We start from the raw sequence: 16,095 nt of genomic DNA, 5'->3' as shown, positions 1-16,095 counted from the left end.
CAGCATGATATGCTGTACCAGGTATTGAATCTGGGTCCTTGGGCTTGCCAGGCAGGCTCGTAGACACTGAGCTATTTCCCCAGCCCAGTTTTATTTTCTACACAGTCAAAATGTGAGTTACTTCAACTTCCGTTAAAGCTACCAATTAAATTTCCATCACAGAAGACAAATCAGTTTGTATGTAAGTTATCTAAAAGGATGCTTAAAAAGCATCGAACACTCAAGAAATGTTAGCTACTATTGGCTTTTTGTATTGCCAGATTTTTCACCTTTTGCCGTAACCACAGTATGTGTAAAAAGACAAACATTTTAAACAATTATATTGTTGACAATTATGCTACATAAATTAGGTTGAACAATTGTTTCTATAACAGAACTCTAATGAGCAGTTACCTGTGTGTTTTATTTAAAATATTCTAAAATATCAAAATATTTTAAGTGACACTTGAAAAACAGACTGAAGAATATTGAAATTAAAATCTTATGAATAAATTTTATAAATTTAGTGAAATACTTTCATAGAAGGATTGCTTTGCAATAGGGAAGTTTAGTGAACTTCCATTTCTTGGAAGACCATTGTTATAAAGACCATTATTATAAACAGGACACTCATAACCATGGAGAGAAGGAAGACAACTCTTGGAAAACATATGAAAATAATTAATTATTTTTCTTCATTTCCTTCCCCCATTATATAAAACAACAAGGGAGTTTTGCTCATTTGTTGCAAAGGATATACTATGTACATTCCAGTGTAAAACAATTAAAAATTAGTGAGGTCTACTCTGTTGAGAAGTTTAATATCCCAGTGCTCTCTACTTGGTCTACACAAACTATTGCTGAGCTATAAGCTCTTATGCAGGTAAAGCCATTAAAATTTTCTCTTCACTTACTATCATTAGATAAAGATAGTTGCCTGTGATTTTGCTAATTTTCACCTATGTCATGGAAAAGAGCTCTTGTTAAGACAAAGTTACATAAGATATTTGGTTGATCACAAAAGAGTATGTCAATATGTAACTGTACTGCTAATATCCTTGGTCTTGTGTTCTGAATGGTAAATGTACAAATTTTCATAACAAACTAGTGATTTTTAAGTTGAAAAATTAAAATACTACAGAGGGGAAACATTATGATACATATTGCATAGTATAGTGGTGTAAAATTATATGTGTGTGTGTGTGTGTGTGTGCGCATTTGTGTGTGTGTGCGTGTGTATGTGTCTGTGTAAAACAATCTCCCAGAGGGAGAAAAAGCTCATTTCAATCATTTAGATCCCAATTTTTTTGCCATGTAAATGTATCATAAAGTGGTCATCACTTAAAACTTTGAGTGCTAGGCGGCAAGTGAGAACAGTATAGTGTGTTCAGTTCTGCACAGGAAGTCTATGGCAAGCTGACCTGCCTTTACAGAGAAGAAGGCTGCAGGGCCTTCAAACAAGAGAGAGGAGCAGGACAATATTTCAGCCTCCCAGATCATCAAGCAGACTTCAGAGCTGTCCATGAACACTTCCACACACTACTCTTGACTTCAGAAAGGGCATTGGTGAATAATGTGTTGTTTGCCAGTTTGGCCCTTGTGAAGCAGAACAACAAAATGCCATGATTTGTATTTTGTGGGATGCCAGGATGATAATTGCTGGACTGTTTGCCACATCCTGTAACTCAGTGCACTGGCTCCAGCAGTGCCAGGCTGCCTGAGTGGAGCCCATCGGGGTGGACCATGTATCCTTGGGCTTGGGGATAACAGGTCTGCAGCAGTGACTCCTGCAGGCTTTTCTGATCTTTGGTTCCCAGCAACCTGCAGGGACCCCCCTGGAGTCATCTGCTGGGTGCCTTGAGCCACATTCCGACTCTTTCTTTGCAAATATCGGTAGATACTTGCAGAGCCAACTTCTCCCCACCTGCTTGTTTCCAAAGGCCCTGGCATTCACCCAGAGCCTCTGTCTGTGTGGAAGGCCACCTTTGTTTTCCAGAATGATGAAGGACAGTCTTTCTGCCACTTTCAAGAGGGCTGTGGAAAATTATTGATCACTTTGTTTAGCTTCAACTTGTTTAAAAATAAAAGTAACTGCCAAAAGTAATTGTGCCTCACTTTGTGTGCACCAAGCAGTAAACAGCTCAGTTGGAGCAAGGTGAGGCTTTTCCTGAGTGGCTTAAAAAAATCAAACTTCTAGACCTCTTTTTTGCTTTTTTCTCACATTAACTAGCTCTTGACTAGCTGGAGAACACAAATTAGGGCACTTTTTGCTCTTAAAGAACAGCAGTGTGTTTTTCTACTGTGGTATTATCTGAAAAATTTAAATTGAACAATAGAAAAGCCAGAAAGAACTGTTTTATTTTTATAACCTAATATTCAGTGCTACATGTATATGTATACATACATGCAGTAGGACAAACATACTGGAGGTAATAATAAAAATTTGTTTGGAATTTAATCAAACTTTAAACAACTTTGTGTTAAGGCTCATGTCCTACTGTCATAGTACTAAGGAGTAAGGGTTGAACAACTGCTATTACCATTTTGTAAAACAGCCTGGTTTTTAATGAGGATTTCTTTTTCTTTTTCTTGTTCTTTTCCTTTTTCTCTTCTCTTTTCTTTTTTTTGAGACAAGTTCTTACAAAGTGGTCTCAACTGGCCTTGAACTCAGCATGTAGCTCAAGATGGCTTTGAACTCACAGCAGTTCTCTCATCTGAGCCTTCTGAGAGCTGGGATTACAGGTGCACTCCACCATAATTGGCTTGGAATTTCTTAGGTGAGAGGGAAAAACCAATATTTAAAAACAAAGAATTGAAGCCCCATCATGGTGCTATTGCTCATTTGAGCATAGATGGCATTGTATAACAGCTCAAGGGCTCCTGTAGCTTTTGACTTTAGGTCTCTTACCAGCTTTAATTTTTCAACCATTATCTTGCAATCAGCCTACTTGTTGCTCTGTAAATATAATGATCACCCATTGTATATATTCATTTTGCATTTTTCATTACTCCATGTTTCTTAAGAAGTTAAAATATGAAAACTCCTTGCTTTTCTTTACATTGTTTAGAATGAATTTATCAGGTAACTAACACCTACCTCAGAAGCATTCATTAAAAGAAAGAGACATTTTAATGAAAAACATTGAAAATTTTACAAGCACCATAATTTTGGTCTTTTAATAGATGCAATACTTGGAACACAATTTACTGTGTGTGATTATCGTATACTGATTGTGTCATAGACCATGCTGCTGTTTAACGTCATTTACTTTTTATCTTACTCTTACATTAGAGACTAGAAGACTATAACCCGCTTGTCTCCTTCTGCTGTTTCAGAGCATTCTGCGCTCTGGGTATTCTCATTGCTCCAACTGCTTCTGGAATGCCTTGCTTTGCCTGCTCCCTCCTGCCACAGGGCTTCCGTACATGCTGCCTCTCCACTTTGGATGGTCTTTTTTTCTTGACTATTCTATTCTTGCCTCAGATCTCTCTTCCAATGTGACTTTCTCCAGGAAGGCATCTATTGGTGGTGCCCAATGGTATGAGCACAGTATTTATTCTAATTATTCTGTCATCTGTCGCTCTGAGAGGGACATTGTCTCCATGTCTAAGCAGTGATTTACAGAGATTCAGACTTTGGTTTGTTCTCAGTTCGGCATTGTCATGATGTCTGGAATACTGCTTGTCTGAAAGACAGGGCAGGAATTTTGAAGGGAAGGATGTGTCTTCAAGGAGAACAGCTGGATTCACGGGAACAGGAAAAATCTTAAATATAACAATGGTTTCAGATTTTCCCTATTTTGTTTAAAAATAATGTTATTTCATTTTTTAATTTTTATTTTAAAGACAATAAAAATAAAAAACATGAAAAATGATGCAGAATTTCGAAACAAGGTGATAAGAAATCAACAATGGTTGGTGTGTTGCGTGCTGTTATCTTCAAAGTAGTTGTTCAGATTACCAAATATGAGCATGCAGAATTGGTCAAAAATTAACCATTAACAGTTCTTTACAATAAATTAATAGAAATTAGGAGTACAACTATCTTAGCTTTTATATATTTCCTCTCCTTCCTTCTTTCTTTCTTCTCTCCTTTTCCTCACCTTAGTTGCTCTTTCCTTTTGAGCAGTTTCCTTCCCTTTCACAACATCTACTGTACCTTTTGGATCTACAGTCCATTGAAAGCTAAGCAGCGGGTCTGTGATGGCACAATCTCTTGGAATGGGTGGGGAGAACACAGGATAAAATATCTAAATAGGTCTCTTAGGAGACAAAAATAAGAAATGAAACTGAGCAGCACTGAGATAATCAATATATACGATAGATAATCAGATGTTTGAAAGGATGGATGATGGAACGCTTTTATGATTGTAAGTAATAATTCTTGTCATACACAGTATTTCTCACATTATAGATTGTTTTGGGCTTTCCTGAAATTTTTCAAAATTTATTTCCTATCCTCTTTTATCTCTGAAAATTAGCAATTATTCTTACCAGGTTATTCATCTCTATTTCTAATCTTTTCTAGGCAAGAAAATAAATGACAAAACTCAAAAAGAGGTTTAAAATAAGAGCAAGTGCTACAAACTGAGGGCCAGGGATGTCAGGGATGTGCTGCTGTGACTGATTCCCCAATCAACAAACATGTGGGCCAGTGTACTAGAAAGTGGGCTGCAGATACAATGAAATCCTGTGGTTTCCTTTGCATTCTTTATCTGATTTCTTTTTCTGGTCTAATTTTCTTTCTTTTCTGGACATGCAGCATTTTCAGACAGAACATCCCTAAGCAAACAAGATCTCGTTTTATTCCCAAAGAGGAATGCTTTTATGTATTTTTTAACTGTTCGTTGCTTTTAAGTTTTAGCAAACAATTGCAGCTTATTAGATTATTCAAGCTATGTAACGCACAAACTGACATCTGCATTCCCTCTGTTAAAATTATTTCTCTTCCTTCTCAAAAGAGGGACACTTTTTTATTGATTAGTAATTCATATTTTTTCATAAAATTTGCAGTGAAAGCCCTACATTTGTGCATCTATTTTGTGCTGGGCTTTGCCATGCCTTTTTCTTCCTTTGGTGCACGCAAAAACACTTCCTTATCTGTAGCAGCTAACTGTGCTGCCTTTTGTTCCATATCTGACTTGATCTTTTTCCTAGAGCTTTCACCCGCCACTGGACATCTTAATTTCCTGCAAGAAGAAATAAGCTCCGACCTGCCTTGTGCCTTGCTCACACGCCCTCCTCCTGAAGTATTCGTGCACTGGAACTTTTCATAACATCTTGGCCTCTTGTGTATTTCAGTGTTTCTAGCAAAGATGATACGAAGTGAAGTTTGAACATCTTTTCACTTGGTAAACAGTCAAGAGCCCAGCAGCCTTCTTTGAATTTCCATCTGGTCAATAGTTTTGACTAGAGTTTAAAAACAGAGACCGAAAGCTAGGTCTTCACAGTCTTGGGAGGTTTAGCGAGGTCCACGCCGTGATAGTGGCGCTGTGGATCACTACACTGGTACATCTCCCATGTCCACTGGAGCGACGGGCAGGTGACGGCTGCGCGGGCCTCAGAAGATTCAGTTGCACCCTCTCCCTAGGAACGTCCATCTCTCTGAGTGAGTTTGGGCCGTCAGTGGTGCAAGGTGGCTCAGATGGCAGTTATCTCGTCACTGCTTCCGACAGGTGAAAGCCCCGAGGAAAGCAGTTACGCCTTTCTTTCCGCATCCGCCTTCATGCGCAGTTTGCTTGAGGATGTCTACCAAGCGTTAGGAACTGAATAAACGCTTGCTAAACCAGAAAAGCGCTCTGTGGGCTGAGCGCGCTCCCTCAGTGTGCTCAACTCATTTCTCCCCGGCGTGAGCCCCATTGATTTCGTAACTAGCGCATCTTTAATTTCACTCTAATGTTGTGAATATTTAATACATAAAAAGTTCAAAATGTTTAATTGCTTTTCCGTAATGTAGTATCTGTGACGTCAGCCACCTGATCAATGTTTTATCGCTAATTGAATCTGCACACCACGGGACATTATGAATGCTGTCCTCAGCTCTCAGCAGTGTCTTCTGACTCCTCAAAGCTCTCTGGTTCTCCGTCGGCGCTTTATGCTTCTGACTTGATGACGCTACTGCTGTCAGCATCGACACTCACATTCGTACGTTGTGTGAAAAGGCCCCCGCAGGATCTCATCTCTAATTGGCAATGCATTTCCATAGTGAAAAATTGGCCTGAGTTTTCAAGAAAGAAAAAAAAACAAAAAACCAGAATTGCTGAGGCTGAAAATTAGTCTGTCGGTTTAGACCCATGGCAAATTGCAATTGCTCGCAAAGTTAGGATCTTTACAATGCTAATTGAAGTTTCTTTTAACTAAACATTGTACATGGCATAACGATGATGATCCTATTTGGAATTCAGCCCTTGTTTTCAGGGCCTTAGTGTTTGGAATAACGTTTGATAAATTTATAGCACAAGAAAAAATACTTCTGCCAACTACGTAAGCGCTTTGGACATAATTTGTATTCCTGCTGTTACACGCAGCAACTCTTGCCAGAAGAAAAAAGTAGAAAAAAATTTGTTTGGCAAGAAACCAGGACTCCAAAAAAGGTAGTTTTCATCCATAAATATCCCTCTTACAGAGAATTGAACACCAACTATATTCAGTCCCAAGGGAAAAAAAATGTTTAGGATAATCAAAATATTCCATTCACTTCAAATTCTTATACTGGATATATTTTTGATCAATTTTTAAATAAGAATGAGTCATATGATAAGTTAAGAAATGAAAAAAGTAAAAAAGTTTTACGGTCAATGCAAGCCCCATGTTGAAAGGAAACAAACACGAGAGAGTTGGAAGCCTTGGATTAGTATATTTGCTTATCCGGTTAGCAGGGACATGCCTCCAGAAAGCCTGCATTTCTTTACTTACAAAATAGAGCAGTAGGCCAACAAAAGCATAATTTATTTAAAATAATTTTATGACAGGATACTCCAGATAGAGAAAAATTCTTAATTATCTAAAAAAAATGTGATACCAGTAACTACATTTTTCTGTGTATAAGCATTATTAGTTTTTAATTTTGTTTTATGGTAGACTGAACGCCACACAATTATTTTATGAAATACAGGAACATTACCTAAGGAATCCGAGGGTCACGAAGCCTGAGGTTCCCTATTATCTCATTGGCAAATAGTGACTATAGAAAACAGTACTGAGATGCCTTTAAGATAGTCAAAATAGATCTACTTCAAAGTAGTTGCTCATATTATAAGACATAGACATGAAAATATGTTCAAATGATACAGGCATAAAACTTACTTTGCAATGCACTCATAAAAATGAGCATCTGTCTATCCATCTATCTATGTATCTATCTGTCTTTGAAGATAATATGTAACATACTGATCATTGTTACTCTCCTACATTCTTGATTTGAAATTTCATACCTTGTCTTTATTATTTTTATGTTCTTTAAAATAAATAAATAAATAAATAAATAAATAAATAAATAAATACAGTGTTTTGTTTGGGCAGGAGATTTAGCTCAGTGGCACAGGACCTGCCTGGCAAGAATGAGGTCCCGAGTATGATTGAAATACTCCCTCTCTCCCAGCCAAAAAAATTTTTCTCTACGTGGTTGTCTCTTAAAGATATTAATAAAAACATCAGCCATATTTTCACAATAAAAATGGAACTAGTTTTCCATTAGAAGACCCACTCCTGAGTAGCCAAAAGATTTGCACTCAGCTTTCCCTTATGAAGCGACGTTAATATGCTTCTGTTCACTGAATCACTATTCCCAGTGATGCAACCATGGAAATGACCCAGTGTCCCTCCAGAAACCAATAAATAAAGACAATGTGCTGCACAAAACCATAGGATAATATGTTGCCTTGACCAAGAAGGAAATGCCGCAGTGTGCATCAGCGTGAATAGAACTCGAGGAAATTATGCCAAATGCAGTGAGACAGAAAGGCGTATTGTGTGCCTCTCCTTGCGCTAGGCACCTAACAGAGTCAAATTCACAGACGAAGGAGTGGAATGGGGCTTGCTAGGGGCTGAGTCTCCTGGATAACAGAGCTTTGTTAATTGACAAGCTTGAAGTTTCAGTAAAGTAAGATGATTATGCTCTGGAGAGCTACTCATGGCATTGAACCTGTAGCCAATACAAAATGTTGTGCACTTAAAAATTTAAGATTGAGAAATGAACGTTATATTTTCTTACCACATGTTTTAAAAATGAACAAAAAAAAAATCACTATACTTTGATACCCAAAGACCCTCAAGATACAATTTTAAGTAAATGAACTAAAGTGCAGAGATATAGTGCATGCTTCCTTTACATTCCATTTGGTGTGTGTATGCATGTATAAAATTATGAGGGGCCGGAAAGATGGCTCAGTAGAATAAGCGCTCCCCTGGCAAGTGCAAGGGTCTGAGTTCAATCCCCAGTTCCGCCAAAAAATAAAAATTACAAAATAAAAAAAACTATGATAGTTACTTACAAACTTTAAAACAGCAGTTCAATTAAGCTAAAAATTGTTTAACCAAATTCACCACCTGGTGCTGTAGATATTCATTAGAATATACTGTACTTTCAATTTTCTATATGTCAAAAATACTCATAATCAAAAGCTGTAAAATATTAAGATAAAATATTAGATATGACTGCTTTCAATGATATGCTGAACTTTATTAAAATATTAGCAATATAAAATTTAATATAAATCAATTCTTTTGCTTATTGTCTACTGTTTTAACTCATGGGATTGTAAATTTAGCATTTTTCCAATGTTAAGAATGAGGTAAGACTGAGAAAGCATAAAGTTGATTGGAAAAAAAATTGGAATTCTATTTGTTTGGAGAAAGCTGGAAAAAATATATGCCTGCTTTCAGAGACATGGGGTTTTTATAAGATGTGCTACATCTAGATATTTCCCCTTCTGGAAACAGAGAGCAGGTCTTCATATTAATTATGACAAGTAGTATTTGGGTAGGACTCTCTTGTTCCCAAAATACATTTTGTCTCCTGATAGATATGGCTGTAAGTAGCTGGAGTCAGCTACTTAGAATAATTTAACATTCATTCTTATTCTTTGACAGATAATAGACAATCTCCTGACAGACAGGTTGTAAAATCCTCCAGTGGTTAAAGAGAAGCAATGTAACCCCTTGAGATCTTTCTCAGCTCTTCCATTTATGTCTCCTATTCGTTGTTACACAAAACAAACTATGTTTAAATAAAACATTAAATCCAGGGTACCCATACATAAACCATTCTCCAAAGAACAGCACTTCATTAGACCTCAAGTCTGTTAACTCCTGTACTGGTATTTTTTCCCTGAAAGCCTTATTTAGAAATGATATTTCTGTAATAGTAACAGATATCACTGCTTGCAAAAGTGAATCTGTACCATGTGTATGAAGTGGCACTTGCTTAGTTTTAAAACACACACAGCACCCCTAATCCTTTGGATTCCAGGCAGGCTAGCCTTTTACTGCTGGCAATGAAAATAGGATTTTCATCCTAGCCGCCATGTGTTTCCTAGTGGAATGTGCGATCAAAACAAATGTTAGCTATAGATGTGTTTATATGTTTTACTTTGCGACATCTTTCCCATTTGAATTGGCCTCCTTTAAATTCTCAGATTGGGGCATCTTTAGAACCTGTTTGTGGACATGTGTTCTTCCAGTTCTTTTAGCTAGACTTCTTTGCTGAGATTTTTTTATTCTATAATATTTGCTGTGTCAGTAAAATTAAAAGAGAATAAAAAATAAAAGCAAAATAGTATCACCTGGATCAGTGACATGGACCCTGAGTCACTGTAATTGCATAATCCAACAAATCTTTAGAAATATTTAAATCTCTTCTCTGACATAAATTAATACATAGCCAGGTAAAATATTCAAATAATCCTTTCTCAAAATGAGAAGATTAGATTCACAAAACTATTTATAGTGTATCTTGCAGATTAACTCTTCAGGGCATGGAATGTAATTGCTACTATACAAAAGCCAGATCCTTCGAGCTGCACATCAGTTTTCATGAAGTGGGATTGGATCTGGTTGAGCCGACTCCAGACCCCACCAGTCGAGACTCCCACTGGCCAGGTGCTCAGGAAACATCTGAAATGGACCTTCTTCACCAGTAGTACCAGAAATTCTGCTTATGCTACAAGAGCCAGGAAGGAAACTGCTTAGACTTTCCATGGAAGAAGCAAAGTCCTCAGAGGCAGAGGTAACCAAGAAGTACAGACTTTAGGTTCAGTCCAGTAAAGAACCACGGCCTTCTTCAGCAGTGAACACTAAAAGATACTTCTGCAAGATTAATCTCTCTAAAAGGATGAAGTACAAAACAATTACAAGTATAAAAACAAAGGAAATTAGATGAGTCATCTAGAAAGTAAAAGTTTAGATATTAGTTTCAAAATTGAAGATTTGAAAAATGAGGAAAATAATATTAAAGACAGTGACAGAAAAATTTTGCACACTTAAGATGTATAAGCATTTCCCTGGCAAGCGCAAGGGCCTGAGTTCAATCCCTGGTTCCAAAAAAAAAAAAAAAAAAAAGGTGTATATAAATTAAATAGGATTTAAATGTATCCATCAAAACAAATGCAATAGGCCGGCCAGATAGCCCAGTGAAATAAACACTGCTTAGGCAAGCACAGGGACGGGGATTCAATCCCTGGCACCACGTGCATTGCTAGCCCCACCCTTGAGTGTGCTGAGCTGGCCACTGAGATCAGGCGTGGTGGTGCACTCCTGTAATCCCGGTGCTGGGGAGCTGAAGATAGGAGGATCACTAGGCATCCAAGCTGTATAGTGAGACCTTGTATCAAATGCATAAATATTTTTTTAAAGGACACCCACCGAGACACATTATAATGTTAAATTATCCAGAAAGCATATAAAAAGAAAACGAAACCAGTTATTTTTAAGTAAATATGAACAAAAATGGCTTTAAACACACTGAGACAGAGGATAAAAAATAAAGCAGAAATGCACTTGAAATCCTGCCTCCTGATTTGGAAACTATTCTTTAGTGTTTTCAGATATACTCTGTTTATTGTTTTTATTCACTTGACATTTGTTTAGAGGTTTCCTGGACCAAATTATTTGCTTATTTTTGCCAGCTCTACTTTCACTTCTCTTTGGAGATTCTATTTTCTCCTCAGAAATACATCATTTAGAAAATGTTTTCATAAGGGCTTGTTGAATGTAGATATTCTCTATTTTTATTTATCTGACATTATCCTTATTCTCAGTTTGGTCTTGAATAATAATTAAGGTAAACATTAATTGATTTTCTACAGTCTATTTTCTCTTAATATCCTATCCTTATGAAGATGTACTATTTTTACCCTCCATAAATTTTTTTCCTTTGAGTCTATTAAAATATATTTGTTTTTGTCTCCCTACAGCTTAACTAAAAGGTGTTTGGAGGTAGATTTATTATTTATCTTCCTTAGAATATTAGAATCTTGAATTTCTATATCTATTGATATGGTCTTAAAATAGTTATGCAGTATTATTTAGACTATTCATCTTTTCCATTATGCCTTTCTATTTAAAATTCCCATTAAGTTTATATTAAAACCTGTTATTGATTTTTTTATATCTAATAATTTAATTTTATATTTTCTAACTACTTTACATTTTTATTAATTGTGAAGTTACTTGTACTTCACTTATTCTTCAACAATGTCTATTTTACTATGTAACTACTTGGAATTTTACAATTTCAGTCACTATGTTTGTAACTGTAGAAATCTATATTTAGATCTTTTCCACATTATCTGATATTATACTAGTATTTCATTATTTGTTCATGATTTTGACACAAATTTACTCCTTTAAATTTACTTGTGTTCCATTATATCTCATATATTTTTGAAATTTAAAGTTTTTGTAGTTTTGAATCTTCAGTGTTTTGTTCTACTTTTCCCAAGAACTGCCTGTACCCTAGAATTTTGTGTAAATTTTGAATTGTGAGTTTGTAAAGTACTCAGACAAAATTCTCTGTGGCTTTTGCCCCAGGTTTCTGGGACCCCACTGTTAACAGAACAGGTATAAACTTGTTTTATGGGATTCCTGGTGCCAGAGAGTTAATAAAAATTTAATCTTATGTCTATACGGGAATTTTGGTTGTATATACTCAATAAAATACTTTTTTATTTATTATTTTTTCTGTTTAGTGTCCAGATTATGTCAGGCATGTTTCTATGTCATTGCTTCCTCCCTTATCCCTGGACAAATTTTTATCTCAGTTACTTTTTCAATGAGGTGAAGCCGTCAGAGAAATTAAATAGAAAAAATTGTTTAATTCTTCACCTAATGCTGGCTCACGCCTTGTGTTCTGCCCTCTATTCATAGCTATGAATGTTGATTATAGATGTAGATTAGCAGACAACCTGGGGGCAGCTCCAGGTTCATCTATAGCTCTGTCTTCAACCTCTCATTCTTACTTGTGTATCTTTGTTAATTTTTGTTCCATGTCTATTTCTATGTAGTTTTCAGGTGGTCATACAGTTTATAGGTTGCAGAGGATGTGAGTTGTCCATTTCTATACATTCTTTCTATGCGTGTCCAGTACTAAAATATAATAGACTTGTGTATTATTCTTAGAACTATCTTCAAATCAATGTTCACCCATAAACATTTCAAAGCAGCTAATCTTTTATTGTATTAAATTTCTGAAAACATAACATAATGAAACTTATTCTACACAAGTAAGCAGTGCTTAGGGGAAAATTTTTGTATTTACAATGCAAGTAGATATATAGGAAAAGATTTCAAAGCAGCAACTTAACTTTCTACCTCAAGAGACTAGAAATAGAACAAATTTTCCCATAGCAAGGTGAAGGAAAGTAGTAATAAAGATTAGAGAGAAAATATATGAAATATAAGAGAAAAATATCTACAAGACCACAAGCTGTTTGTTCTTGAGAATATCAACAAGGCCAAAAACCTACAACTAGACTAGCAGTGGAAGAGAGGAAAGAACATTTCACGTTACTCAATTCAACAATTACAGTGGGGCCCATCACTGATCTTGCAGAAATAGAAGGTTCATAAGACAATACAAAGTTATATCAAGCGGATGGGTTCCTAGGGACACATAAGCTGTTCAAAACCAAATGAAGATGAGATATAAAATATGAATATACCCATAACAATAGAAAAGTTAAATTAGTAAAACCAACTCTTCTCTTAGTGAAAGCCCCAGCTTTTTTGAAAGCCCATCCAAAAGGCTTTATCATTGGATTTTATCAAACTTTTAAATGATTAATACCAATCTTTATCAAGTGCAATTCTATTATCTATATGTTTATCTTCTTGCTAGTATCACGTGGTCTTGGTAACTATTACTTTGTAATGAGATTTTGAAATGCAGAATAGGACCTAACACTTCCCAACTCATTCTGTGTGCCCATTATTACCAGCACCAATGGTCTCACAACATCCACAACTACAAACCAATATTTCTTATGCACATAGATACATTAATACCCCAACAAAAAATCTAGCAATCTGAATCAAGAAAAATATATAAAGGTGAATATACCATAATCATGCAGCATTTATTCTACCAGTGCAAAATTGATTTTATGTACAAAAAAATTCAATGTAACACACAATGTTGGTAGAATAAAGGATAAAATGTATAGTAGTAATCGCAATAGATGCAGAAAAAGTCATGTGACAATGTCCAACATAGTTCATAATTCAAACCCATAATAAACTAGGAATATAAGACACCTGTTGAAAGTACTTTTGAAAAATCCACTTGGAAATAAACTAACATTCATCAATTTATGGATAAATAAAACGTGATATATCCATGAGATGAAATACTCTTCAGCAGTTTAAAGCATGCTCTCATGTTGAAAATGTTATGCTAAGTTACAGAAGTCAGACACAAAACATAACATATTGCATAATGCCATTTGTTTCAAATTGCTAAGTATAGAAGTCTATAAAGAAAAAGTTCCGTTAATGATTGCCTAAGGTTAGAAGTAGCAAGAGGGGCAATGGCTGGTACTGAGTAGGATTTCAAAGAGAGTTTGAAAATGTTCTAAAATTCTGGTAATTGCATGATTACAAATATTTTTAAAATGGCTCACATACATACTTTAAAAGAGTAAAGCTCAGGGCAGGTGGTATAACTTAATAAAGTTATTTTTTTAAAGAAAGCAATTGGTTCTAGACCAGCTTCTATTATAGCTTAAAGCAAAATAATTAAAAACAATCCTGATTTATTGATGAACTCTAATTTGTAGGAAAGTCTTTGATGGAAATGGAAATTTTTTTCATATGAAAATTTCAGTAAATAAATATGGAAGAATTGATGGAAAAATTCTTATTTTGTAATCAACCCTTAAGGAATGAATTTAGACATAGGTTGTCAGAGAATGAAGCAATCAGGAAAATGTGTTATTGCTAATCTTTTAAATTTGAATTTATTGGTACAATCTAGATGTGTACAATGACTGCATTTCACCATAGGGAATTTGTATCTGTACCTAAAATTCCTTGATTTGTCTTTTTTTCTCCCCCCATACTCCTCCTCTCTTTTTAACCCTGATTTCCCTCCTTATTTGCAAAGCTGTTGCCATTTTACCCTTCTTTTCTCATGTTCTTTCTTTTTCCCTTCCTTTATTTCCCTCTCTTCCCTCCCTAGTTATGCATTCTTTTTGAATAATTTCTTTCCATTTCACCATATCTCTTGTACAATTGGGTTCTTATGTATATTTTTAGCTTCTCATACCACCAAGACAATGCAATATTTACACATGTGTGAGAATGACTATTTTCAAAAAGTTTATCAATATCAAGTTAGCAGGACCAACATTTCTCCACTGTTGGTGGGAGTGCAGACTGGTACAACCACTGTGGAAATCAGTGTGGAGATTCCTCAAAAAGCTAAGATTAGTAGTCCCATTTTGCCCAGCTACTCCCCTTTGGGGTAACTTCCCAAAAGAATTAAAAGTATAATACCATGGTGATGTATATGCACCAATGTTTATAGCAGAAGTTTTTAATAGCTAAATCATGGAAGCAACCCAAATGCCAATCAACTGATAAATGGCTAAAAATTGTTTTGTATGATTGGTAATTTTGTAGTGGAAGAATACCTGTTTCACCATGAACTCTGTCTGAACGCTTGTGTCCCACTAAAATTCATATGCTGAGAACCTAATCATCAAGATCATGCCCTGAAGAAATGGGGTGTTTGCTAAGTAGTTAGGTCATGAGAGTGAAGTGTTCAAGCATTGGATTTCTTCCCCAAAGGTTCTTGTTTCCTCCTCCCTTCATATGAGGACTCAGCAAAAAGTCACCTATGAACTAGTGACTAGGTCCTTACCAGCTACTGAATTTGCTAGAATCTTGAACTTGGACTTCGCAACCTCTACAACTGTGAGAAATATATTGGGGTTATTTATAGGCTATGCAGTTAAAGTATCTTGTGGTAACTGAACAAACTAAATTACATCTAATATAGCATCACCAAGAGGTAAAGAACCAGATATTATATTCTTTCTTGGAGATGCTATGTGAAATATACAGCATTGCTTGCCAAGTTCTGAGCGAGAACAAATATAAAAGCATCTAAAAGCAAAAGCTATATGAACTTATGGATCTGCCAGTGTATTTGTGCTATTGGTAAAACAGGTTAAGTGAAGCAACAGTAACACTGAATAGAAAAAATATATATATAATGCATAGCATTCTATAGGACAAATGACCTAGTTTCTTAATATCAGTGAGATGAAACTTTTAAAAAGCATTTTTAAAAGAATTGTTTCACAGAAACAGATACAACATATAGACCTTATTTATATCCTAAATTATAATAAGTCATATGTAAAAAATGTTTTCAGACATTATAGTTTTAGTACCAGATGATAACAAAAGATTATTATTTTTTAGGTATACTAATGATTGTAGCCTGTAAGAAATATGGATATTTGTAAAGGCACATTAAAATATGCTGAAGTTATGTCACATAGCGGTTAGAATTTCTTCTTCTTTCTTTCTTTCTTTCTTTCTTTCTTTCTTTCTTTCTTTCTTTCTTTCTTTCTTTCTTTTTTCTTTCTCTTCTCCTTCTCCTTCTCCTTCTCCTTC

General features: G+C 35.4%; 1 protein-coding gene across 1 annotated transcript in view; it reads left to right on the top strand.

Moving 5' to 3' along the window:
* Positions 1 to 16,095, top strand: part of Iqcm (IQ motif containing M) — a 471,351-nt gene that overhangs the window by 409,330 nt on the left and 45,926 nt on the right. The gene's annotated exons all lie outside the window — the stretch shown is intronic.

The sequence above is a fragment of the Octodon degus genome, unplaced genomic scaffold, assembly GCF_000260255.1.
Source record: "Octodon degus isolate 3935 unplaced genomic scaffold, OctDeg1.0 scaffold00101, whole genome shotgun sequence".
Taxonomy (NCBI): domain Eukaryota; kingdom Metazoa; phylum Chordata; class Mammalia; order Rodentia; family Octodontidae; genus Octodon; species Octodon degus.
This window is presented reverse-complemented; position numbering and strand designations above follow the sequence as displayed.